Raw genomic sequence first — 19,758 nt, 5'->3', positions numbered from 1 at the left:
GCCTTTTTATTATGTCGTTTAGATTTTGTTTCACAATAGATTAAATAGGACTATGGATTAAGGCTTTTAATGTCAATGGCCATTCTAAGCTGAATGTGCCTGCTCTCGTCAGATCGCAGAAGTTACACAGCTTAAGGCCTCGCTAGTACCAGTGTGGGAGACTGCCTGGGAATCCGTGGTGCGGTTGCCTTTTTATTATGTCGTTTAGATTTTGTTTCACAATCGATTAAAAAGGACTATGGATTAAAGCATTTAATGTCAATGGCCATTCTAAGCTGAATGTGCCTGCCCTCGTCAGATCGCAGAAGTTACACAGCTTAAGGCCTCGCTAGTACTAGTGTGGGAGACTGTCTGGGAATCCGTGGTGCGGTTGACTTTTTATTATGTCGTTTAGATTTTGTTTCACAATAGATTAAATAGGACTATGGATTAAAGCATTTAACGTCAATGGCCATTCTAAGCTGAATGTGCCTGCTCTCGTCAGAACGCAGAAGTTACACAGCTTAAGGCCTCGTTAGTACCAGTGTGGGAGACTGTCTGGGAATCCGTGTTGCGGTTGACTTTTTATTATGTCGTTTAGATTTTGTTTCACAATAGATTAAATAGGACTATGGATTAAGGCTTTTAATGTCAATGGCCATTCTAAGCTGAATGTGCCTGCTCTCGTCAGATCGCAGAAGTTACACAGCTTAAGGCCTCGCTAGTACCAGTGCGGGAGACTGTCTGGGAATCCGTGGTGCGGTTGACTTTTTATTATGTCGTTTAGATTTTGTTTCACAATTAATTAAAAAGGACTATGGATTAAAGCATTTAACGTCAATGGCCATTCTAAGCTGAATGTGCCTGCTCTCGTTAGATCGCAGAAGTTACACAGCTTAACGCCTCGCTAGTACCAGTGTGGGAGACTGTCTGGGAATCCGTGGTGCGATTGACTTTTTATTATGTCGTTTAGATTTTGTTTCACAATAGATTAAATAGGACTATGGATTAAAGCATTTAACGTCAATGGCTATTCTAAGCTGAATGTGCCTGCTCTCGTCAGATCGCAGAAGTTACACAGCTTAAGGCCTCGCTAGTACCAGTGTGGGAGACTGTCTGGGAATCCGTGGTGAGGTTGAATTTTATTATGTCGTTTAGATTTTGTTTCAAAATCGATTAAAAAGGACTATGGATTTAATGTCAATGGCTATTCTAAGCTGAATGTCCCTGCTCTCGTCAGATCGCAGAAGTTACACAGCTTAAGGCCCCGCTAGTACCAGTGTGGGAGACTGTCTGGGAATCCGTGGTGCGGTTGACTTTTTATTATGTCGTTTAGATTTTGTTTCACAATCGATTAAAAAGGACTATGGATTAAAGCATTTAATGTCAATGGCCATTCTAAGCTGAATGTGCCTGCTCTCGTCAGATCGCAGAAGTTACACAGCTTAAGGCCTCGCTAGTACCAGTGTGGGAGACTGTCTGGGAATCCGTGGTGCGGTTAACTTTTTATTATGTCGTTTAGATTTTGTTTCACAATCGATTAAAAAGGACTATGGATTAAAGCATTTAATGTCAATGGCCATTCTAAGCTGAATGTGCCTGCTCTCGTTAGATCGCAGAAGTTACACAGCTTAACGCCTCGCTAGTACCAGTGTGGGAGACTGTCTGGGAATCCGTGGTGCGGTTGACTTTTTATTATGTCGTTTACATTTTGTTTCACAATAGATTAAATAGGACTATGGATTAAAGCATTTAACGTCAATGGCCATTCTAAGCTGAATGTGCCTGCTCTTGTCAGATCGCAGAAGTTACACAGCTTAAGGCTTCGCTATTACCAGTGTGGGAGACTGTCTGGGAATCCGTGGTGCGGTTGAATTTTTATTATGTCGTTTAGATTTTGTTTTACAATCGATTAAAAAGGACTATGGATTAAAGCATTTAATGTCAATGGCCATTCTAAGCTGAATGTCCCTTCTCTCTTTAAATCGCAGAAGTTACACAGCTTAAGGCCTCGCTAGTACCTGTGTGGGAGACTGTCTGGGAATCCGTGGTGCGGTTGACTTTTTATTATGTCGTTTAGATTTTGTTTCACAATCGATTAAAAAGGACTATGGATTAAAGCATTTAATGTCAATGCCCATTCTAAGCTGAATGTCCCTGCTCTCGTCAGATCGCAGAAGTTACACAGCTTAAGGCCTCGCTAGTACCAGTGTGGGAGACTGTCTGGGAATCCGTGGTGCGGTTGACTTTTTATTATGTCGTTTAGATTTTGTTTCACAATCGATTAAAAAGGACTATGGATTAAAACATTTAACGTCAATGGCCATTCTAAGCTGAATGTGCCTGCTCTCGTCAGATCGCAGAAGTTACACAGCTTAAGGCCTCGCTAGTACCAGTGTGGGAGACTGTCTGGGAATCCGTGGTGCGGTTGAATTTTTATTATGTCGTTTAGATTTTGTTTTACAATCGATTAAAAAGGACTATGGATTAAAGCATTTAATGTCAATGGCCATTCTAAGCTGAATGTCCCTTCTCTCGTCAGATCGCAGAAGTTACACAGCTTAAGGCCTCGCTAGTACCAGTGTGGGAGACTGTCTGGGAATCCGTGGTGCGGTTGACTTTTTATTATGTCGTTTAGATTTTGTTTCACAATCGATTAAAAAGGACTATGGATTAAAGCATTTAATGTCAATGGCCATTCTAAGCTGAATGTGCCTGCTCTCTTTAGATCGCAGAAGTTACACAGCTTAACGCCTCGCTAGTACCAGTGTGGGAGACTGTCTGGGAATCCGTGGTGCGCTTGACTTTTTATTATTTCGTTTAGATTTTGTTTCACAATAGATTAAATAGGACTATGGATTAAAGCATTTAACGTCAATGGCCATTCTAAGCTGAATGTGCCTGCTCTCGTCAGATCGCTGAAGTTACACAGCTTAAGGCCTCGGTAGTACTAGTGTGGGAGACTGCCTGGGAATCCGTGGTGCGGTTGACTTTTTATTATGTAGTTTAGATTTTGTTTCACAATCGATTAAAAAGGACTATGGATTAAAGCATTTAATGTCAATGGCCATTCTAAGCTGAATGTGCCTGCTCTCGTCAGATCGCAGAAGTTACACAGCTTAAGGCCTCAGTAGTACTAGTGTGGGAGACTGTCTGGGAATCCGTGGTGCGGTTGACTTTTTATTATGTCGTTTAGATTTTGTTTCACAATCGATTAAAAAGGACTATGGATTAAAGCATTTAATGTCAATGGCCATTCTAAGCTGGATGTGCCTGCTCTCGTCAGATCGCAGAAGTTACACAGCTTAAGGCCTCGCTAGTACCAGTGTGGGAGACTGTCTGGGAATCCGTGGTGCGGTTGACTTTTTATCATGTCGTTTAGATTTTGTTTCACGATAGATTAAATAGGACTATAGATTAAAGCATTTAACGTCAATGGCCATTCTAAGCTGAATGTGCCTGCTCTCGTCAGAACGCAGAAGTTACACAGCTTAAGGCCTCGCTAGTACCAGTGTGGGAGACTGTCTGGGAATCCGTGGTGCGGTTGAATTTTTATTATGTCGTTTAGATTTTGTTTCACAATCGATTAAAAAGGACTATGGATTAAGGCTTTTAATGTCAATGGCCATTCTAAGCTGAATGTGCCTGCTATCGTCAGATCGCAGAAGTTACACAGCTTATGGCCTTGCTAGTACCAGTGTGGGAGACTGTCTGGGAATCCGTGGTGCGGTTGACTTTTTATTATGTCGTTTAGATTTTGTTTCACAATCGATTAAAAAGGACTATGGATTAAATCATTTAATGTCAATGGCCATTCTAAGCTGAATGTCCCTGCTCTCGTCAGATCGCAGAAGTTACACAGCTTAAGGCCTCGCTAGTACCAGTGTGGGAGACTGTCTGGGAATCCGTGGTGCGCTTGACTCTTTATTATGTTGTTTAGATTTTGTTTCACAATAGATTAAATAGGACTATGGATTAAGGCTTTTAATGTCAATGGCCATTCTAAGCTGAATGTGCCTGCTCTCGTCAGATCGCAGAAGTTACACAGCTTAAGGCCTCGCTAGTACCAGTGTGGGAGACTGTCTGGGAATCCGTGGTGCGGTTGACTTTTTATTATGTTGTTTAGATTTTGTTTCACAATAGATTAAATAGGACTATGGATTAAGGCTTTTAATGTCAATGGCCATTCTAAGCTGAATGTGCCTGCTATCGTCAGATCGCAGAAGTTACACAGCTTATGGCCTTGCTAGTACCAGTGTGGGAGACTGTCTGGGAATCCGTGGTGCGGTTGACTTTTTATTATGTCGTTTAGATTTTGTTTCACAATCGATTAAAAAGGACTATGGATTAAAGCATTTAATGTCAATTGCCATTCTAAGCTGAATGTGCCTGCTCTCGTTAGATCGCTGAAGTTACACAGCTTAACGCCTCGCTAGTACCAGTGTGGGAGACTGTCTGGGAATCCGTGGTGCGGTTGAATTTTTATTATGTCGTTTAGATTTTGTTTCACAATCGATTAAAAAGGACTATGGATTAAAGCATTTAATGTCAATGCCCATTCTAAGCTGAATGTCCCTGCTCTCGTCAGATCGCAGAAGTTACACAGCTTAAGGCCTCGGTAGTACCAGTGTGGGCGACTGGCTGGGAATCCGTGGTGCGGTTGACTTTTTATTATGTCGTTTAGATTTTGTTTCACAATAGATTAAATAGGACTATGGATTAAAGCATTTAATGTCAATAGCCATTCTAAGCTGAATGTGCCTGCTCTCGTCAGATCGCAGAAGTTACACCGCTTAAGGCCTCGCTAGTACCAATGTGGGAGACTGTCTGGGAATCCGTGGTGCGGCTGCCTTTTCATTATGTCGTTTAGAATTTGTTTCACAATCGATTAAAAATAATAATAAACTAAAGCTTTAAAAGTTAATGGCTATTCTTAGGTGAAATGTGCCTTTTTTCGTAAAATCGCAGGTCAATAACACTTTAACACCTCGCTAGTACCAGTGTGGGAGACTTTCTGGGCTTCCGTGGTGCTGTTGACTTTTTATTATGTCGTTTAGAATTTCTTTCACAATTGTTTAAAAATAAAAATAGACTAAAGCTTTAAAAGTTAATAGCCATTCTAAGCTTAAATGTGCCTTTTCTCGTCAAATCGCAGATATATAACACTTTAAGGCCTCGCTACTACGAGTGTGAGAGACTGTCCGAGGTGCGGTTGACTTTTTATTATGTCGTTTAGATTTGTTTCACAATCGATTAAAATGGACTATGGATTAAAGCATTTAATGGCAATGGCCATTCTAAGCTGAATGTGCCTGCTCTTGTCAGATCGCAGAAGTTACACAGCTTAAGGCCTTGCTAGTACCAGTGTGGGAGACTGCCTGGGAATCCGTGGTGCGGTTGACTTTTTATTATGTCGTTTAGATTTTGTTTCACAATCGATTAAAAAGGACTATGGATTAAAGCACTTAATGTCAATTGCCATTATAAGCTGAATGTGCCTGCTCTCGTCAGATCGCAGAACTTACACAGCTTAAGGCCTCGCTAGTACCAGTGTGGGAGACTGTCTGGGAATCCGTGGTGCGGTTTACTTTTTATTATGTCGTTTCGATTTTGTTTCACAATCGATTAAAAAGGACTATGGATTAAAGCATTTAATGTCAATGGCCATTCTAAGCTGAATGTGCCTGCTCTCGTCAGATCGCAGAAGTTACACAGCTTAAGGCATCGCTAGTACCAGTGTGGGAGACTGTCTGGGAATCCGTGGTGCGGTTGACTTTTTATTATGTCGTTTAGATTTTGTTTCACAATATATTAAATAGGACTATGGATTAAAGCATTTAACGTCAATGGCCATTCTAAGCTGAATGTGCCTGCTCTCATCAGATCGCAGAAGTTACACAGCTTAAGGCCTCGCTAGTACCAGTGTGGGAGACTGGCCGGCGAATCCGTGGTGCGGTTGACTTTTTATTATGTCGTTTAGATTTTGTTTCACAATAGATTAAATAGGACTATGGATTAAGGCTTTTAATGTAAAAGGCCGTTCTAAGCTGAATGTGCCTGCTCTCGTCAGATCGCAGAAGTTACACAGCTTAAGGCCTCGCTAGTACCAGTGTGGGAGACTGTCTGGGAATCCGTGGTGCGGTTGACTTTTTAATATGTCGTTTAGATTTTGTTTCACAATCGATTAAAAAGGACTATGGATTAAAGCATTTAATGTCAATGGCCATTCTAAGCTGAATGTGCCTTCTCTCGTCAGATCGCAGGAGTTACACAGCTTAAGGCCTCGCTAGTACCAGTGTGGGAGACTGTCTGGGAATCCGTGGTGCGGTTGCCTTTTTATTATGTCGTTTAGATTTTGTTTCACAATAGATTAAATAGGACTATGGATTAAACCAGTTATCGTCAATGGCCATTCTAAGCTGAATGTGCCTGCTCTCGTCAGATCGCAGAAGTTACACAGCTTAAGGCCTCGCTAGTACCAGTGTGGGAGACTGTCTGGGAATCCGTGGTGCAGTTGACTTTTTATTATGTCGTTTAGATTTTGTTTCACAATAGATTAAAAATAAAAATAGACTAAAGCTTTAAAAGTTAATAGCCATTCTAAGCTTAAATGTGCCTTTTCTCGTCAAATCGCAGATATATAACACTTTAAGGCCTCGCTAGTACGAGTGTGAGAGACTGTCTGGGAATCCGAGGTGCGGTTGACTTTTTATTATGTCGTTTAGATTTGTTTCACAATCGATTAAAAAGGACTATGGATTAAAGCATTTAATGTCAATGGCCATTCTAAGCTGAATGAGCCTGCTCTCGTCAGATCGCAGAAGTTACACAGCTTAAGGCCTCGCTAGTACCATTGTGGGAGACTGTCTGGGAATCCGTGGTGCAGTTGACTTTTTATTATGTCGTTTAGATTTTGTTTCACAATCGATTAAAAAGGACTATGGATTAAAGCATGTAAAGTCAATGGCCATTCTAAGCTGATTGTGCCTGCTCTCGTCAGATCACAGAAGTTACACAGCTTAAGGCCTCGCTAGTAACAGTGTGGGAGACTGTCTGGGAATCCGTGGTGTGGTTGCCTTTTTATTATGTCGTTTAGATTTTGTTTCACAATAGATTAAATAGGACTATGGATTAAAGCATTTAACGTCAATGGCCATTCTAGGCTGAATGTGCCTGCTCTCGTCAGATCGCAGAAGTTACACAGCTTAAGGCCTTGCTATTACCTATGTGGGAGACTGTCTGGGAATCCGTGGTGCGGTTGACTTTTTATTATGTCGTTTAGATTTTGTTTCACAATAGATTAAATAGGACTATGGATTAAAGCATTTAACGTCAATGGCCATTCTAAGCTGAATGTGCCTGCTCTCGTCAGATCGCAGAAGTTACACAGCGTAAGGCCTCACTAGTACCAGTGTGGGAGACTGTCTGGGAATCCGTGGTGCGGTTGACTTTTTATTATGTAGTTTAGATTTTGTTTCACAATCGATTAAAAACGACTATGGATTAAAACATTTATTGTCAATGGCCATTCTAAGCTGAATGTGCCTGCTCTCGTCAGTTTGCAGAAGTTACACAGCTTAAGGCCTCGCTAGTACCAATGTGGGAGACTGTCTGGGAATCCGTGGTGCGGTTGCCTTTTTATTATGTCGTTTAGAATTTGTTTCACAATCGATTAAAAATAATAAGAAACTAAAGCTGTAAAAGTTAATAGCCATTCTAAGCTTAAATGTGCCTTTTTTCGTCAAATCGCAGATATATAACACTTTAAGGCCTTGCTAGTACGAGTGTGAGAGACTGTCTGGGAATCCGTGGTGCGGTTGACTTTTTATTATGTCGTTTAGATTTTGTTTCACAATCGATTAAAAAGGACTATGGATTAAAGCATTTAATGTCAATGGCCATTCTAAGCTAAATGTGCCTGCGCTGGTCAGATCGCAGCAGTTACACAGCTTAAGGCCTCGCTAGTACCAGTGTGGGAGACTGTCTGGGAATCCGTGGTGCAGTTGACTTTTTATTATGTCGTTTAGATTTTGTTTTACAATAGATTAAATAGGACTATGGATTAAAGCATTTAACGTCAATGGCCATTCTAGGCTGAATGTGCCTGCTCTCGTCATATCGCAGAAGTTACACAGCTTAAGGCCTTGCTAGTACCAGTGTGGGAGACTGTCTGGGAATCCGTGGTGCGGTTGAATTTTTATTATGTCGTTTAGATTTTGTTTCACAATCGATTAAAAAGGACTATGGATTAAAGCATTTAATGTCAATGGCCATTCTAAGCTGAATGTCCCTGCTCTCGTCAGATCGCAGTAGTTACACAGCTTAAGGCCTCGCTAGTACCAGTGTGGGAGACTGTCTGGGAATCCGTGGTGCGGTTGACATTTTATTATGTCGTTTAGATTTTGTTTCACAATAGATTAAATCGGACTATGGATTAAAGCTTTTAATGTCAAAGGCCATTCTAAGCTGAATGTGCCTGCTCTCGTCAGATCGCTGAAGTTACACAGCTTAAGGCCTCACTAGTACCAGTGTGGGAGACTGTCTGGGAATCCGTGGTGCGGTTGACTTTTTATTATGTAGTTTAGATTTTGTTTCACAATCGATTAAAAACGACTATGGATTAAAACATTTAATGTCAATGGCCATTCTAAGCTGAATGTGCCTGCTCTCGTCAGATCGCAGAAGTTACACAGCTTAAGGCCTCGCTAGTACCAGTGTGGGAGACTATCTTTTTATTATGTTGTTTAGATTTTGTTTCACAATAGATTAAATAGGACTATGGATTAAAGCAGTTATTGTCAATGGCCATTCTAAGCTGAATGTGCCTGCTCTCATCTGATCGCAGAAGTTACACAGCTTAAGGCCTCGCTAGTACCAGTGTGGGAGACTGTCTAGGAATCCATGGTGCAGTTGACTTTTTATTATGTCGTTTAGAATTTGTTTCACAATCGATTAAAAATAATAATAAACTAAAGCTTTAAAAGTTAATGGCTATTCTTAGGTGAAATGTGCCTTTTCTCGTCAAATCGCAGATCAATAACACTTTAACACCTCGCTAGTACCAGTGTGGGAGACTTTCTGGGCTTCCGTGGTGCTGTTGACTTTTTATTATGTCGTTTAGACTTTCTTTCACAATTGTTTAAAAATAAAAATAGACTAAAGCTTTAAAAGTTAATAGACATTCTAAGCTTAAATGTGCCTTTTCTCGTCAAATCGCAGATATATAACACTTTAAGGCCTCGCTAGTACGAGTGTGAGAGACTGTCTGGGAATCCGAGGTGCGGTTGACTTTTTATTATGTCGTTTAGATTTGTTTCACAATCGATTAAAATGGACTATGGATGAAAGTATTTAATGTCAATGGCCATTCTAAGCTGAATGTGCCTGCTCTTGTCAGATCGCAGAAGTTACACAGCTTAAGGCCTTGATAGTACCATTGTGGGAGACTGTGTGGGAATCCGTGGTGCGTTTGACATTTTATTATGTCGTTTAGATTTTGTTTCACAATCGATTAAAAAGGACTATGGATTAAAGCATTTATTGTCAATGGCCATTCTAAGCTGAATGTACCTGCTCTCGTCAGATCGCAGAAGTTACACAGCTTAAGGCCTCGCTAGTACCAGTGTGGGAGACTGTCGGGGAATCCGTGGTGCGGTTGACTTTTTATTATGTCGTTTAGATTTTGTTTCACAATAGATTAAATAGGACTATGGATTAAAGCAGTTAATATCAATGGCCATTCTAATCTGAATGTGCCTGCTCTCATCTGATCGCAGAAGTTACACAGCTTAAGACCTCGCTAGTACCAGTGTGGGAGACTGTCTGGGAATCCATGGTGCAGTTGACTTTTTATTATGTCGTTTAGAATTTGTTTCATAATCGATTAAAAATAATAATAAACTAAATCTTTAAAAGTTAATGGCTATTCTTAGGTGAAATGTGCCTTTTCTCGTCAAATCGCAGATCAATAACACTTTAACACCTCGCTAGTACCAGTGTGGGAGACTTTCTGGGCTTCCGTGGTGCTGTTGACTTTTTATTATGTCGTTTAGAATTTCTTTCACAATTGTTTAAAAATAAAAATAGACTAAAGCTTTAAAAGTTAATAGACATTCTAAGCTTAAATGTGCCTTTTCTCGTCAAATCGCAGATATATAACACTTTAAGGCCTCGCTAGTACGAGTGTGAGAGACTGTCTGGGAATCCGAGGTGCGGTTGACTTTTTATTATGTCGTTTAGATTTGTTTTACAATCGATTAAAATGGACTATGGATTAAAGCATTTAACGTCAAAGGCCATTCTAAGCTGAATGTGCCTGCTCTTGTCAGATCGCAGAAGTTACACAGCTTAAGGCCTTGCTAGTACCAGTGTGGGAGACTGTCTGGGAATCCGTGGTGCGGTTGACTTTTTATTATGTCGTTTAGATTTTGTTTCACAATCGATTAAAAAGGACTATGGATTAAAACACTTAATGTCAATGGCCATTCTAAGCTGAATGTGCCTGCTCTCGTCAGATCGCAGAAGTTACACAGCTTAAGGCCTCGCTAATACCAGTGTGGGAGACTGTCTGGGAATCCGTGGTGTGGTTGACTTTTTATTATGTCGTTTAGATTTTGTTTCACAATCGATTAAAAAGGACTATGGATTAAAGCATTTAATGTCAAAGGCCATTCTAAGCTGAATGTGCCTGCTCTCGTCAGATCGCAGAAGTTACACAGCTTAACGCCTCGCTAGTACCAGTGTGGGAGACTGTCTGTGAATCCGTGGTGCGGTTGACTTTTTATTATGTCGTTTAGATTTTGTTTCACAATAGATTAAATAGGACTATGGATTAAAGCATTTAACGTCAATGGCCATTCTAAGCTGAATGTGCCTGCTCTCGTCAGATCGCAGAAGTTACACAGCTTAAGGCCTCGCTAGTACCAGTGTGGGAGACTGTCTGGGAATCCGTGGTGCGGTTGCATTTTTATTATGTCATTTAGATTTTGTTTCACAATCGATTAAAAAGGACTATGGATTAAAGCATTTAATGTCAATGGCCATTCTAAGCTTAATGTCCCTGCTCTCGTCAGATCGCAGAAGTTACACAGCTTAAGGCCTCGCTAGTACCAGTGTGGGAGACTGTCTGGGAATCCGTGGTGCAGTTGAATTTTTATTATGTCGTTTAGATTTTGTTTCACAATCAATTAAAAAGGACTATGGATTAAAGAACTTAATGTCAATGGCCATTCTAAGCTGAATGTGCCTGCTCTCGTCAGATCGCAGAAGTTACACAGCTTAAGGCCTCGCTAGTACCAGTGTGGGAGACTGTCTGGGAATCCATGGTGCGGTTGACTTTTTATTATGTCGTTTAGAATTTGTTTCACAATCGATTAAAAATAATAATAAACTAAAGCTTTAAAAGTTAATGGCTATTCTTAGGTGAAATGTGCCTTTTCTCGTCAAATCGCAGATCAATAACACTTTAACACCTCGCTAGTACCAGTGTGGGAGACTTTCTGGGCTTCCGTGGTGCTGTTGACTTTTTATTATGTCGTTTAGAATTTCTTTCACAATTGTTTAAAAATAAAAATAGACTAAAGCTTTAAAAGTTAATAGCCATTCTAAGCTTAAATGTGCCTTTTCTCGTCAAATCGCAGATATATAACACTTTAAGGCCTCGCTAGTACGAGTGTGAGAGACTGTCTGGGAATCCGAGGTGCGGTTGACTTTTTATTATGTCGTTTAGATTTGTTTCACAATCGATTAAAATGGACTATGGATGAAAGCATTGAATGTCAATGGCCATTCTAAGCTGAATGTGCCTGCTCTTGTCAGATCGCAGAAGTTACACAGCTTAAGGCCTTGATAGTACCAGTGTGGGAGTCTGTCTGGGAATCCGTGGTGCAGTTGACATTTTATTATGTCGTTTAGATTTTGTTTCACAATCGATTAAAAAGGACTATGGATTAAAGCATTTATTGTCAATGGCCATTCTAAGCTAAATGTACCTGCTCTCGTCAGATCGCAGAAGTTACACAGCTTAAGGCCTCGCTAGTACCAGTGTGGGAGACTGTCGGGGAATCCGTGGTGCGGTTGACTTTTTATTATGTCGTTTAGATTTTGTTTCACAATAGATTAAATAGGACTATGGATTAAAGCAGTTTTGGTCAATGGCCATTCTAAGCTGAATGTGCCTGCTCTCATCTGATCGCAGAAGTTACACAGCTTAAGGCCTCGCTAGTACTAGTGTGGGAGACTGTCTGGGAATCCATTGTGCGGTTGACTTTTTATTATGTCATTTAGATTTGTTTCACAATCGATTAAAATGGACTATGGATTAAAGCATTTATTGTCAATGGCCATTCTGAGCTGAATGTGCCTGCTCTCGTCAGTTTGCAGAAGTTACACAGCTTAAGGCCTCGCTAGTACCAGTGTGGGAGACTGTCTGGGAATCCGTGGTGCGGTTGCCTTTTTATTATGTCGTTTAGAATTTGTTTCACAATCGATTAAAAATAATAATAAACTAAAGCTGTAAAAGTTAATAGCCATTCTAAGCTTAAATGTGCCTTTTTTCGTCAAATCGCAGATATATAACACTTTAAGGCCTTGCTAGTACGAGTGTGAGAGACTGTCTGGGAATCCGTGGTGCGGTTGACTTTTTATTATGTCGTTTAGATTTTGTTTCACAATCGATTAAAAAGGACTATGGATTAAAGCATTTAATGTCAATGGCCATTCTAAGCTGAATGTGCCTGCGCTGGTCAGATCGCAGAAGTTACACAGCTTAAGGCCTCGCTAGTACCAGTGTGGGAGACTGTCTGGGAATCCGTGGTGCGGTTGACTTTTTATTATGTCGTTTAGATTTTGTTTCACAATCTATTAAAAAGGACTATGGATTAAAGCATCTAATGTCAATGGCCATTCTAAGCTGAATGTCCCAGCTCTCGTCAGATCGCAGAAGTTACACAGCTTAATGCCTCACTAGTACCAGTGTGGGAGACTGTCTGGGAATCCATGGTGCGGTTGCCTTTTTATTATGTCGTTTAGATTTTGTTTCACAATCGATTAAAAAGGACTATGGATTAAAGCATTTAATGTCAATGACCATTCTAAGCTGAATGTGCCTTCTCTCGTCTGATCGCAGAAGTTACACAGCTTAAGGCCTCGTTAGTACCAGTGTGGGAGACTGTCTGGGAATCCGTGGTGCGGTTGACTTTTTATTACGTCGTTTAGATTTTGCTTTACAATAGATTTAATAGGACCATGGATTAAAGCATTTATTGTCAATGGCCATTCTAAACTGAATGTGCCTGCTGTCGTCAGATCGCAGAAGTTACACAGCTTAAGTACCAGTGTGGGAGACAGTCTGGGAATCCATGGTGCGGTTGACTTTTTTATTATGTCGTTTAGAATTTGTTTCTCAATTGTTTAAAAATAAAAATAGACTAAAGCTTTAAAAGTTAATTGCCATTCTTAGCTGAAATGTGCCTTTTCTCGTCAAATCGCAGATGAATAACACTTTAACACCTCGCTAGTACCAGTGTGGGAGACTGTCTGGGAATCCGTGGTGTTGTTGACTTTTTATTATGTCGCTTAGAATTTGTTTCACAATCGATTAAAAAGGACTATGGATTAAAGCATTTAACGCCAATGGCCATTCTAAGCTGAATGTGCCTGCTCTCGTCAGATCCCAGAAGTTACACAGCTTAAGGCCTCGCTAGTACCAGTGTGGGAGACTGCCGGGAATCCGTGGTGCGGTTGCCTTTTTATTATGTCGTTTAGATTTTGTTTCACTATCGATTAAAAAGGACTATGGATTAAGGCATTTCGTGTCAATGGCCATTCTAAGGTGAATGTTCCTGCTCTCGTCAGATCGCAGAAGTTACACAGTTTAAGGCCTCGCTAGTACCAGTGTGGGAGACTGTCTGGGAATCCGTGGTGCGGTTGACTTTTTATTATGTCGTTCAGATTTTGTTTCACAATCGATTAAAAAGGACTATGGATTAAAACATTTAACGTCAATGGCCGTTCTAAGCTGAATGTGCCTGCTCTCGTCAGATCACAGAAGTTACAGAGCTTAAGGCCCCGCTAGTACCCGTGTGGGAGACTGTCTGGCAATCCGTGGAGCGGTTGACTTTTTATTATGTCGTTTCGATTTTGTTTCACAATAGATTAAATAGGACTATGGATTAAAGCATTTAACGTCAATGGCCATTCTAAGCTGAATGTGCCTGCTCTCGTCAGATCGCAGAAGTTACACAGCTTAAGGCCTCGCTAGTACCAGTGTGGGAGACTGTCTGGGAATCCGTGGTGCGGTTGACTTTATATTATGTCGTTTAGATTTTGTTTCACAATCGATTAAAAAGGACTATGAATTAAAGCATTTAATGTCAATGGCCATTCTAAGCTGAATGTGCCTGCTCTCGTCAGATCGCAGAAGTTACACAGCTTAAGGCCTCACAAGTACCAGTGTGGGAGACTGTCTGGGAATCCGTGGTGCGGTTGACTTTTTAATATGTCGTTTAGATTTTGTTTCACAATCGGTTAAAAAGGACTATGGATTAAAGCATTTAACGTCAATTGCCATTCTAAGCTGAATGTGCCTGCTCTCGTCAGATCACAGAAGTTACACAGCTTAAGGCCTCGCTAGTACCAGTGTGGGAGACTGTCTGGGAATCCCTGGTGCTGTTGACTTTTTATTATGTCGTTTAGATTTTGTTTCACAATCGATTAAAAAGGACTATGGATTAAAGCATTTAATGGCAATGGCTATTCTAAGCTGAATATGCCTGCTCTGGTCAGATTGAAAAAGTTACACAGCTTAAGGCCTCGCTAGTACCAGTGTGGGAGACTGTCTGGGAATCCGTGGTGCCGTTGACTTTTTATTATGTTGTTTAGATTTTGTTTCACAATCGATTAAAAAGGCCTGTGGATTAAAGCTTTAAATGTTATTGGCCCTTCTAAGCTGAATGTACCTGCTCTCGTCAGATCGCAGAAGTTACACAGCTTAAGGCCTTGCTAGTACCAGTGTGGGAGACTGTCTGGGAATCCATGGTGCTGTTGACCAATTGTTGTGCTGTTTAGAATTTGTTTTACAATCGACTAAAAATAAAAATAGACTAAAGCTTTAAAAGTTAATGGCCATTCTTAGCTGAAATGTGCCTTTTCTCGTCAAATCGCAGATGAATAACACTTTAACACCTCGCTAGTACCAGTGTGGGAGACTGCCGGGAATCCGTGGTGCGGTTGCCTTTTTATTATGTCGTTTAGATTTTGTTTCACTATCGATTAAAAAGGACTATGGATTAAGGCATTTTGTGTCAATGGCCATTCTAAGGTGAATATTCCTGCTCTCGTCAGATTGCAGAAGTTACGCAGTTTAAGGCCTCGCTAGTACCATTGTGGGAGACTGTCTGGGAATCCGTGGTGCGGTTGACTTTTTATTATGTCGTTTAGATTTTGTTTCACAATCGATTAAAAAGGACTATGGATTAAAACATTTAACGTCAATGGCCGTTCTAAGCTGGATGTTCCTGCTCTCGTCAGATCACAGAAGTTACACAGCTTAAGGCCTCCCTAGTACCAGTGTAAGAGACTGTCTCCGAATCCGTGGTGTGGTTGACTTTTTATTATGTCGTTTAGATTTTGTTTCACAATCGATTAAAAAGGACCATGGATTCAAACATTTAAAGTCAAATGCCGTTCTAAGCATTATGTGCCTGCTCTCGTCAGATCACAGAAGTTACACAGCTTAAGGCCTCGCTAGTACCCGTGTGGGAGACTGTCTGGCAATCCGTGGAGCGGTTGACTTTTTATTATGTCGTTTCGATTTTGTTTCACAATCGATTAAAAAGGACTATGGATTAAAGCATTTAACGTCAATGGCCATTCTAAGCTGAATGTGCCTGCTCTCGTCAGATCACAGAAGTTACACAGCTTAAGCCTCGCTAGTACCAGTGTGGGAGACTGTCTGGGAATCTGTGGTGCGGTTGCCTTTTTATTATGTCGTTTAGATTTTGTTTCACAATTGGTTAGAAAGGACTATGGATTAAAGCATTTAATGGCAGTTGCCATTCTAAGCTGAAGGTGCCTGCTCTTGTCAGATCGCAGAAGTTACACAGCTTAAGGCCTCGCTAGTACCAGTGTGGGAGACTGTCTGGGAATCCGTGGTGTGGTTGCCTTTTTATTATGTCGTTTAGATTTTGTTTCAAAATAGATTAAATAGGACTATGGATTCAAGCATTTAACGTCAATGGCCATTCTAAGCTGAATGTTCCTGCCCCCGTCAGATCACAGAAGTTACACAGTTTAAGGCCTCGCTAGTACCAATGTGGGAGACTGGCTGGGAATCCGTGGTGCGGTTGACTTTTTATTATGTCGTTTAGATTTTGTTTCACAATAGATTAAATAGGACTATGGATTAAAGCATTTAACGTCAATGGCCATTCTAAGCTGAATGTGCCTGCTCTCATCAGATCGCAGAAGTTACACAGCTTAAGGCCTCGCTAGTACCAGTGTGGGAGACTGTCTGGGAATCCGTGGTGCTGTTGACTTTTTATTATGTCGTTTAGATTTTGTTTCACAATCGATTAAAAAGGACTATGGATTAAAACGTTTAATGTAAATGGCCATTCTGAACTGAATGTGCCTGCTCTTGTCAGATTGCAGAAGTTACACAGCTTAAGGCCTCGCTAGTACCAGTGTGGGAGACTGTCTGGGAATCCGTGGTGCGGTTGACTTTATATTATGTCGTTTAGATTTTGTTTCACAATCGATTAAAAAGGACTATGGATTAAAACATTTAATGTCAATGGCCATTCTAAGCTGAATGTTCCTGCTCTCGTCAGATCGCGGAAGTTACACAGTTTAAGGCCTAGCTAGTATCAGTGTGGGAGACAGTCTGGGAATCCGTGGTGCGGTTGACTTTATATTATGTCGTTTAGATTTTGTTTCACAATCGATTAAAAAGGACTATGGATTAAAGCATTTAATGTCAATGGCTATTCTAAGCTGAATGTGCCTTCTCTGGTCAGATCGCAGAAGTTACACAGCTTAAGGCCTCACTAGTACCCGTGTGGGAGACTGTCTGGGAATCCGTGGTGTGGTTGTCTTTTTATTATGTTGTTTATATTTTTATTTACAATTGATTAAATATGACTATGGATTAAAGCATTTAATGTCAATGGCCATTCTAAGCTGAATGTGCCTGCTCTCATCAGATCACAGAAGTTACACAGCTTAAGGCCTCGCTAGTACAAGTGTGGGAGATTGTCTGGGAATCCGTGTTGCGGTTGACTTTTTATTATGGCGTTTAGATTTTGTTTCACAATCGATTAAAAATTGTATTGCAGTATATAGTACAAGTGATCCAATGATCGCTGGTTGAAGTCCCCTTAGGGGACTAATAAAAATAAGTAAAATAAAGTTGTTTTTTTATGTAAAATAAAAATATAATTTAAAAGCAAAAAAAAAAACTATTTTCCTATTATCCCCTAGAGTATAGTAAAAAAATTAATAAATAAACATAATTGGTATCGCCGAATCAGTAAAAGTCTGAACTATTACAATATATTATTATTTAACCCACACAGTGTACGCTGTAAAAAAAAATGTAAACGACAGAATCGCTATTTTTTGGGTTACCTCATCTCCCACAAAAAATGTAATAAAAAGTGATCAAAACGTCGCATGTACCCCAAAATAGTATTATTAAAAACTACAGATTATCCTGCAAAAAATAAGCCCTCATACTACTTAACCCGTTGGTGACCAGTCCATAGTCTTTCTACGTCGTTCACTAAAGGGTTTTATTCCGATGCCATTGACTTTCTACGTCACTGCATCGGAATAAAGTAGCGCCGCTGGGGGGAGGTTTAGCTCCCTGCTCTCAGCTGCCGGAGGTAGCTGAGGGCTTGGAGCAATGACTGGGGACCGCTATTTGCGGTCCCCATACCGGCTATCGCCGGTATTCAACAAATACCGGTGACCGCCGTTACAATGAATGTGCCGATGTAAATTAGGTTTTTATCTCCTCTCTCCATGTATGTTTGGTGAGAGGAGATAAAAAAACTACTTGTTAGGCCCCCTGCTGCAACCGATCGTGTTCCCCCCCCCCCGTGCCCCCCCCACCCCTAACTGCCGGGAAAAAAAGAAAAATGGCGCACGCATGCGCTGTCAGTGTAAGACAGCTATTCTGCCTGTACATAGAAACTGATCAGGGACACTGATAATTGGTCCCTGATCAGATGGTCACTGTGATATACCTATCACAGTGACCATAGTCCCATATTTACACAATACAGCACAGGATTTGTGCTCTTTCCCTCCCTCCTCTCACTGTAGTTGATCTGTGAGAGGAGAGAGAAAAATACTATACAAATCTTGTGCTGTATTATACTGTGAAATACACCACATATTTGCCAGTGTTCATAGGAACATTATCCGTAATCACCCCAGATTACCCGTAATTACTTGTTATCTCCGTAATTCTTTTTTTTTTTCGCTGATTTAGTTTTAGTTGCTGTTATTAACTGCGGTTTACCGTATTTTTTTTTATTTTTTTCTGTTAGTGTTGTGTCTATATTATATATATATATATATATATATATATATATATAAAAAATAATTGAAAATACAAAAAAAAATAATTTACTTGTTAGTTTAGTGTTACAAAATAATGAACCGCAGAAGCCACAGAATGTTCTCTGCAGAGCAGGCATACGCCATGCTATGCTCTAGCGGTTCCGGCAGCGATACGGACACTGCGTCAGAAGCAGAACTTGGCTCAGAAAGCGACACAAATTCTGCTTCTGCCACTGGACCCCCCCAGCCCTATGGTGGTGGACGCAGCTGTCACCGGTGAAGGGTCAGGAGCAGGGCCTAGTACTGCAGTCCCTCCCGCAATGTAGGATCCTGCCATTTCTTTCGCCCCCCAAATTCCGCCATTTACAGCAACTCCAGGCATCAACACTAATGTCACAAATTTTACCCCCTATAATTTTTTTTCATTTGTTTACAGGCGTTCAGGTCCTGGAAATAATTGTCCTGCAGACAAATTTATACGCAAGGCAATTTGTCACCCAAAATCCCAGGTCTTACTATGCCAGAGGATGGATCCCCACAACCATCTGTGAAATTTTTTTTTTTTCGGGAATTACACTAAACATGGGGATAGTAAAAAAACCTTCTATCCGCTCCTACTGGGCTACCAGCGCTATCCATAGCACCCCTGTATTTGCTGCTGTCATGACAGGAACACGCTATGAGACTCTAATGCGTTTCATGAACTTCTCAGACAACTCCCAAATCCTCCCAAGAAGTGACCCAGGCCATGATCGCCTCAACAAGTTAAGACCCCTCATCGCCCTCCTATCTGAGTCATTTTTAAATTTGTACACCCCAGGACAAAAAATAGCGGTAGACGTGTCCCTTATGTCCTTCAAGGGCCGTCTATCGTTTCGCCAATACATCCCCTCCAAAAGAGCCCGATACGGTGTGAAGCTTTATAAGGTGTGTGAGAGCACAACGGGCTACACCTGTGCCTTTTTTATATATGAGGGCAGGGACCGCCACCTTAATCCCCCAGGATACCCAGAGGATATTGGCATTAGTGGGAAAATTGTCTGGGAATTCATGGTGCCATTCCTACAGAAAGGGTACCATGTGTGCATCGACAATTATTACAAGTGTCCCCCTGTATAAGTCCCTCCATGCTGCTAATACAGGAGCCTGTGGGACGGTACGCAAAAATAGAGTCGGCTTCCCTCAACAACTGGTGTCCAGGAGAATAGAAAGGGG

The 19,758-nt window shown here is 40.9% G+C and overlaps 54 pseudogenes; all 54 read left to right on the top strand.

Annotated features, from left to right (window-relative positions):
• Positions 1 to 71: 71 nt before the first annotated feature.
• Positions 72 to 190, top strand: LOC142744065 (5S ribosomal RNA; annotated as a pseudogene).
• A 67-nt stretch (positions 191 to 257) lies between these two features.
• LOC142744609 (5S ribosomal RNA) lies at positions 258 to 376 on the top strand (annotated as a pseudogene).
• Positions 377 to 443: 67 nt separating this feature from the next.
• LOC142744945 (5S ribosomal RNA) lies at positions 444 to 562 on the top strand (annotated as a pseudogene).
• Positions 563 to 629: 67 nt separating this feature from the next.
• Positions 630 to 748, top strand: LOC142744590 (5S ribosomal RNA; annotated as a pseudogene).
• A 67-nt stretch (positions 749 to 815) lies between these two features.
• Positions 816 to 934, top strand: LOC142746256 (5S ribosomal RNA; annotated as a pseudogene).
• Positions 935 to 1,001: 67 nt separating this feature from the next.
• On the top strand, positions 1,002 to 1,120 carry LOC142746888 (5S ribosomal RNA; annotated as a pseudogene).
• A 58-nt stretch (positions 1,121 to 1,178) lies between these two features.
• On the top strand, positions 1,179 to 1,297 carry LOC142744899 (5S ribosomal RNA; annotated as a pseudogene).
• A 67-nt stretch (positions 1,298 to 1,364) lies between these two features.
• On the top strand, positions 1,365 to 1,483 carry LOC142744731 (5S ribosomal RNA; annotated as a pseudogene).
• Positions 1,484 to 1,550: 67 nt separating this feature from the next.
• On the top strand, positions 1,551 to 1,669 carry LOC142746169 (5S ribosomal RNA; annotated as a pseudogene).
• A 439-nt stretch (positions 1,670 to 2,108) lies between these two features.
• On the top strand, positions 2,109 to 2,227 carry LOC142745832 (5S ribosomal RNA; annotated as a pseudogene).
• Positions 2,228 to 2,294: 67 nt separating this feature from the next.
• LOC142744797 (5S ribosomal RNA) lies at positions 2,295 to 2,413 on the top strand (annotated as a pseudogene).
• Positions 2,414 to 2,480: 67 nt separating this feature from the next.
• Positions 2,481 to 2,599, top strand: LOC142746357 (5S ribosomal RNA; annotated as a pseudogene).
• A 253-nt stretch (positions 2,600 to 2,852) lies between these two features.
• LOC142744534 (5S ribosomal RNA) lies at positions 2,853 to 2,971 on the top strand (annotated as a pseudogene).
• A 67-nt stretch (positions 2,972 to 3,038) lies between these two features.
• On the top strand, positions 3,039 to 3,157 carry LOC142743753 (5S ribosomal RNA; annotated as a pseudogene).
• Positions 3,158 to 3,224: 67 nt separating this feature from the next.
• Positions 3,225 to 3,343, top strand: LOC142747379 (5S ribosomal RNA; annotated as a pseudogene).
• Positions 3,344 to 3,410: 67 nt separating this feature from the next.
• On the top strand, positions 3,411 to 3,529 carry LOC142744321 (5S ribosomal RNA; annotated as a pseudogene).
• A 253-nt stretch (positions 3,530 to 3,782) lies between these two features.
• Positions 3,783 to 3,901, top strand: LOC142745500 (5S ribosomal RNA; annotated as a pseudogene).
• Positions 3,902 to 3,968: 67 nt separating this feature from the next.
• Positions 3,969 to 4,087, top strand: LOC142746219 (5S ribosomal RNA; annotated as a pseudogene).
• Positions 4,088 to 4,526: 439 nt separating this feature from the next.
• On the top strand, positions 4,527 to 4,645 carry LOC142745914 (5S ribosomal RNA; annotated as a pseudogene).
• A 618-nt stretch (positions 4,646 to 5,263) lies between these two features.
• LOC142746424 (5S ribosomal RNA) lies at positions 5,264 to 5,382 on the top strand (annotated as a pseudogene).
• Positions 5,383 to 5,449: 67 nt separating this feature from the next.
• LOC142747175 (5S ribosomal RNA) lies at positions 5,450 to 5,568 on the top strand (annotated as a pseudogene).
• A 67-nt stretch (positions 5,569 to 5,635) lies between these two features.
• On the top strand, positions 5,636 to 5,754 carry LOC142745301 (5S ribosomal RNA; annotated as a pseudogene).
• Positions 5,755 to 5,821: 67 nt separating this feature from the next.
• LOC142746841 (5S ribosomal RNA) lies at positions 5,822 to 5,941 on the top strand (annotated as a pseudogene).
• Positions 5,942 to 6,008: 67 nt separating this feature from the next.
• Positions 6,009 to 6,127, top strand: LOC142747020 (5S ribosomal RNA; annotated as a pseudogene).
• A 253-nt stretch (positions 6,128 to 6,380) lies between these two features.
• On the top strand, positions 6,381 to 6,499 carry LOC142747473 (5S ribosomal RNA; annotated as a pseudogene).
• Positions 6,500 to 6,752: 253 nt separating this feature from the next.
• LOC142744589 (5S ribosomal RNA) lies at positions 6,753 to 6,871 on the top strand (annotated as a pseudogene).
• A 253-nt stretch (positions 6,872 to 7,124) lies between these two features.
• Positions 7,125 to 7,243, top strand: LOC142746927 (5S ribosomal RNA; annotated as a pseudogene).
• A 67-nt stretch (positions 7,244 to 7,310) lies between these two features.
• LOC142745458 (5S ribosomal RNA) lies at positions 7,311 to 7,429 on the top strand (annotated as a pseudogene).
• A 67-nt stretch (positions 7,430 to 7,496) lies between these two features.
• On the top strand, positions 7,497 to 7,615 carry LOC142747131 (5S ribosomal RNA; annotated as a pseudogene).
• A 626-nt stretch (positions 7,616 to 8,241) lies between these two features.
• LOC142744994 (5S ribosomal RNA) lies at positions 8,242 to 8,360 on the top strand (annotated as a pseudogene).
• Positions 8,361 to 8,427: 67 nt separating this feature from the next.
• Positions 8,428 to 8,546, top strand: LOC142746412 (5S ribosomal RNA; annotated as a pseudogene).
• A 230-nt stretch (positions 8,547 to 8,776) lies between these two features.
• LOC142745737 (5S ribosomal RNA) lies at positions 8,777 to 8,895 on the top strand (annotated as a pseudogene).
• A 440-nt stretch (positions 8,896 to 9,335) lies between these two features.
• LOC142747163 (5S ribosomal RNA) lies at positions 9,336 to 9,454 on the top strand (annotated as a pseudogene).
• A 67-nt stretch (positions 9,455 to 9,521) lies between these two features.
• On the top strand, positions 9,522 to 9,640 carry LOC142743874 (5S ribosomal RNA; annotated as a pseudogene).
• Positions 9,641 to 10,266: 626 nt separating this feature from the next.
• Positions 10,267 to 10,385, top strand: LOC142746934 (5S ribosomal RNA; annotated as a pseudogene).
• A 67-nt stretch (positions 10,386 to 10,452) lies between these two features.
• Positions 10,453 to 10,571, top strand: LOC142745801 (5S ribosomal RNA; annotated as a pseudogene).
• A 253-nt stretch (positions 10,572 to 10,824) lies between these two features.
• LOC142745788 (5S ribosomal RNA) lies at positions 10,825 to 10,943 on the top strand (annotated as a pseudogene).
• A 67-nt stretch (positions 10,944 to 11,010) lies between these two features.
• On the top strand, positions 11,011 to 11,129 carry LOC142746090 (5S ribosomal RNA; annotated as a pseudogene).
• A 67-nt stretch (positions 11,130 to 11,196) lies between these two features.
• Positions 11,197 to 11,315, top strand: LOC142745138 (5S ribosomal RNA; annotated as a pseudogene).
• Positions 11,316 to 11,755: 440 nt separating this feature from the next.
• Positions 11,756 to 11,874, top strand: LOC142746635 (5S ribosomal RNA; annotated as a pseudogene).
• A 67-nt stretch (positions 11,875 to 11,941) lies between these two features.
• LOC142745359 (5S ribosomal RNA) lies at positions 11,942 to 12,060 on the top strand (annotated as a pseudogene).
• Positions 12,061 to 12,127: 67 nt separating this feature from the next.
• Positions 12,128 to 12,246, top strand: LOC142746258 (5S ribosomal RNA; annotated as a pseudogene).
• Positions 12,247 to 12,312: 66 nt separating this feature from the next.
• On the top strand, positions 12,313 to 12,431 carry LOC142746960 (5S ribosomal RNA; annotated as a pseudogene).
• A 254-nt stretch (positions 12,432 to 12,685) lies between these two features.
• Positions 12,686 to 12,804, top strand: LOC142746751 (5S ribosomal RNA; annotated as a pseudogene).
• Positions 12,805 to 13,057: 253 nt separating this feature from the next.
• Positions 13,058 to 13,176, top strand: LOC142746804 (5S ribosomal RNA; annotated as a pseudogene).
• A 616-nt stretch (positions 13,177 to 13,792) lies between these two features.
• On the top strand, positions 13,793 to 13,911 carry LOC142745812 (5S ribosomal RNA; annotated as a pseudogene).
• Positions 13,912 to 14,164: 253 nt separating this feature from the next.
• Positions 14,165 to 14,283, top strand: LOC142746207 (5S ribosomal RNA; annotated as a pseudogene).
• Positions 14,284 to 14,350: 67 nt separating this feature from the next.
• On the top strand, positions 14,351 to 14,469 carry LOC142744268 (5S ribosomal RNA; annotated as a pseudogene).
• A 67-nt stretch (positions 14,470 to 14,536) lies between these two features.
• LOC142746276 (5S ribosomal RNA) lies at positions 14,537 to 14,655 on the top strand (annotated as a pseudogene).
• A 253-nt stretch (positions 14,656 to 14,908) lies between these two features.
• LOC142744271 (5S ribosomal RNA) lies at positions 14,909 to 15,027 on the top strand (annotated as a pseudogene).
• A 253-nt stretch (positions 15,028 to 15,280) lies between these two features.
• LOC142746705 (5S ribosomal RNA) lies at positions 15,281 to 15,399 on the top strand (annotated as a pseudogene).
• Positions 15,400 to 16,023: 624 nt separating this feature from the next.
• Positions 16,024 to 16,142, top strand: LOC142746604 (5S ribosomal RNA; annotated as a pseudogene).
• Positions 16,143 to 16,209: 67 nt separating this feature from the next.
• Positions 16,210 to 16,328, top strand: LOC142747065 (5S ribosomal RNA; annotated as a pseudogene).
• Positions 16,329 to 16,395: 67 nt separating this feature from the next.
• On the top strand, positions 16,396 to 16,514 carry LOC142746119 (5S ribosomal RNA; annotated as a pseudogene).
• The last annotated feature ends 3,244 nt before the right edge of the window (positions 16,515 to 19,758 follow it).

This window comes from Rhinoderma darwinii, chromosome 2 (genome assembly GCF_050947455.1).
Source record: "Rhinoderma darwinii isolate aRhiDar2 chromosome 2, aRhiDar2.hap1, whole genome shotgun sequence".
Lineage (NCBI taxonomy): Eukaryota > Metazoa > Chordata > Amphibia > Anura > Rhinodermatidae > Rhinoderma > Rhinoderma darwinii.
This window is presented reverse-complemented; position numbering and strand designations above follow the sequence as displayed.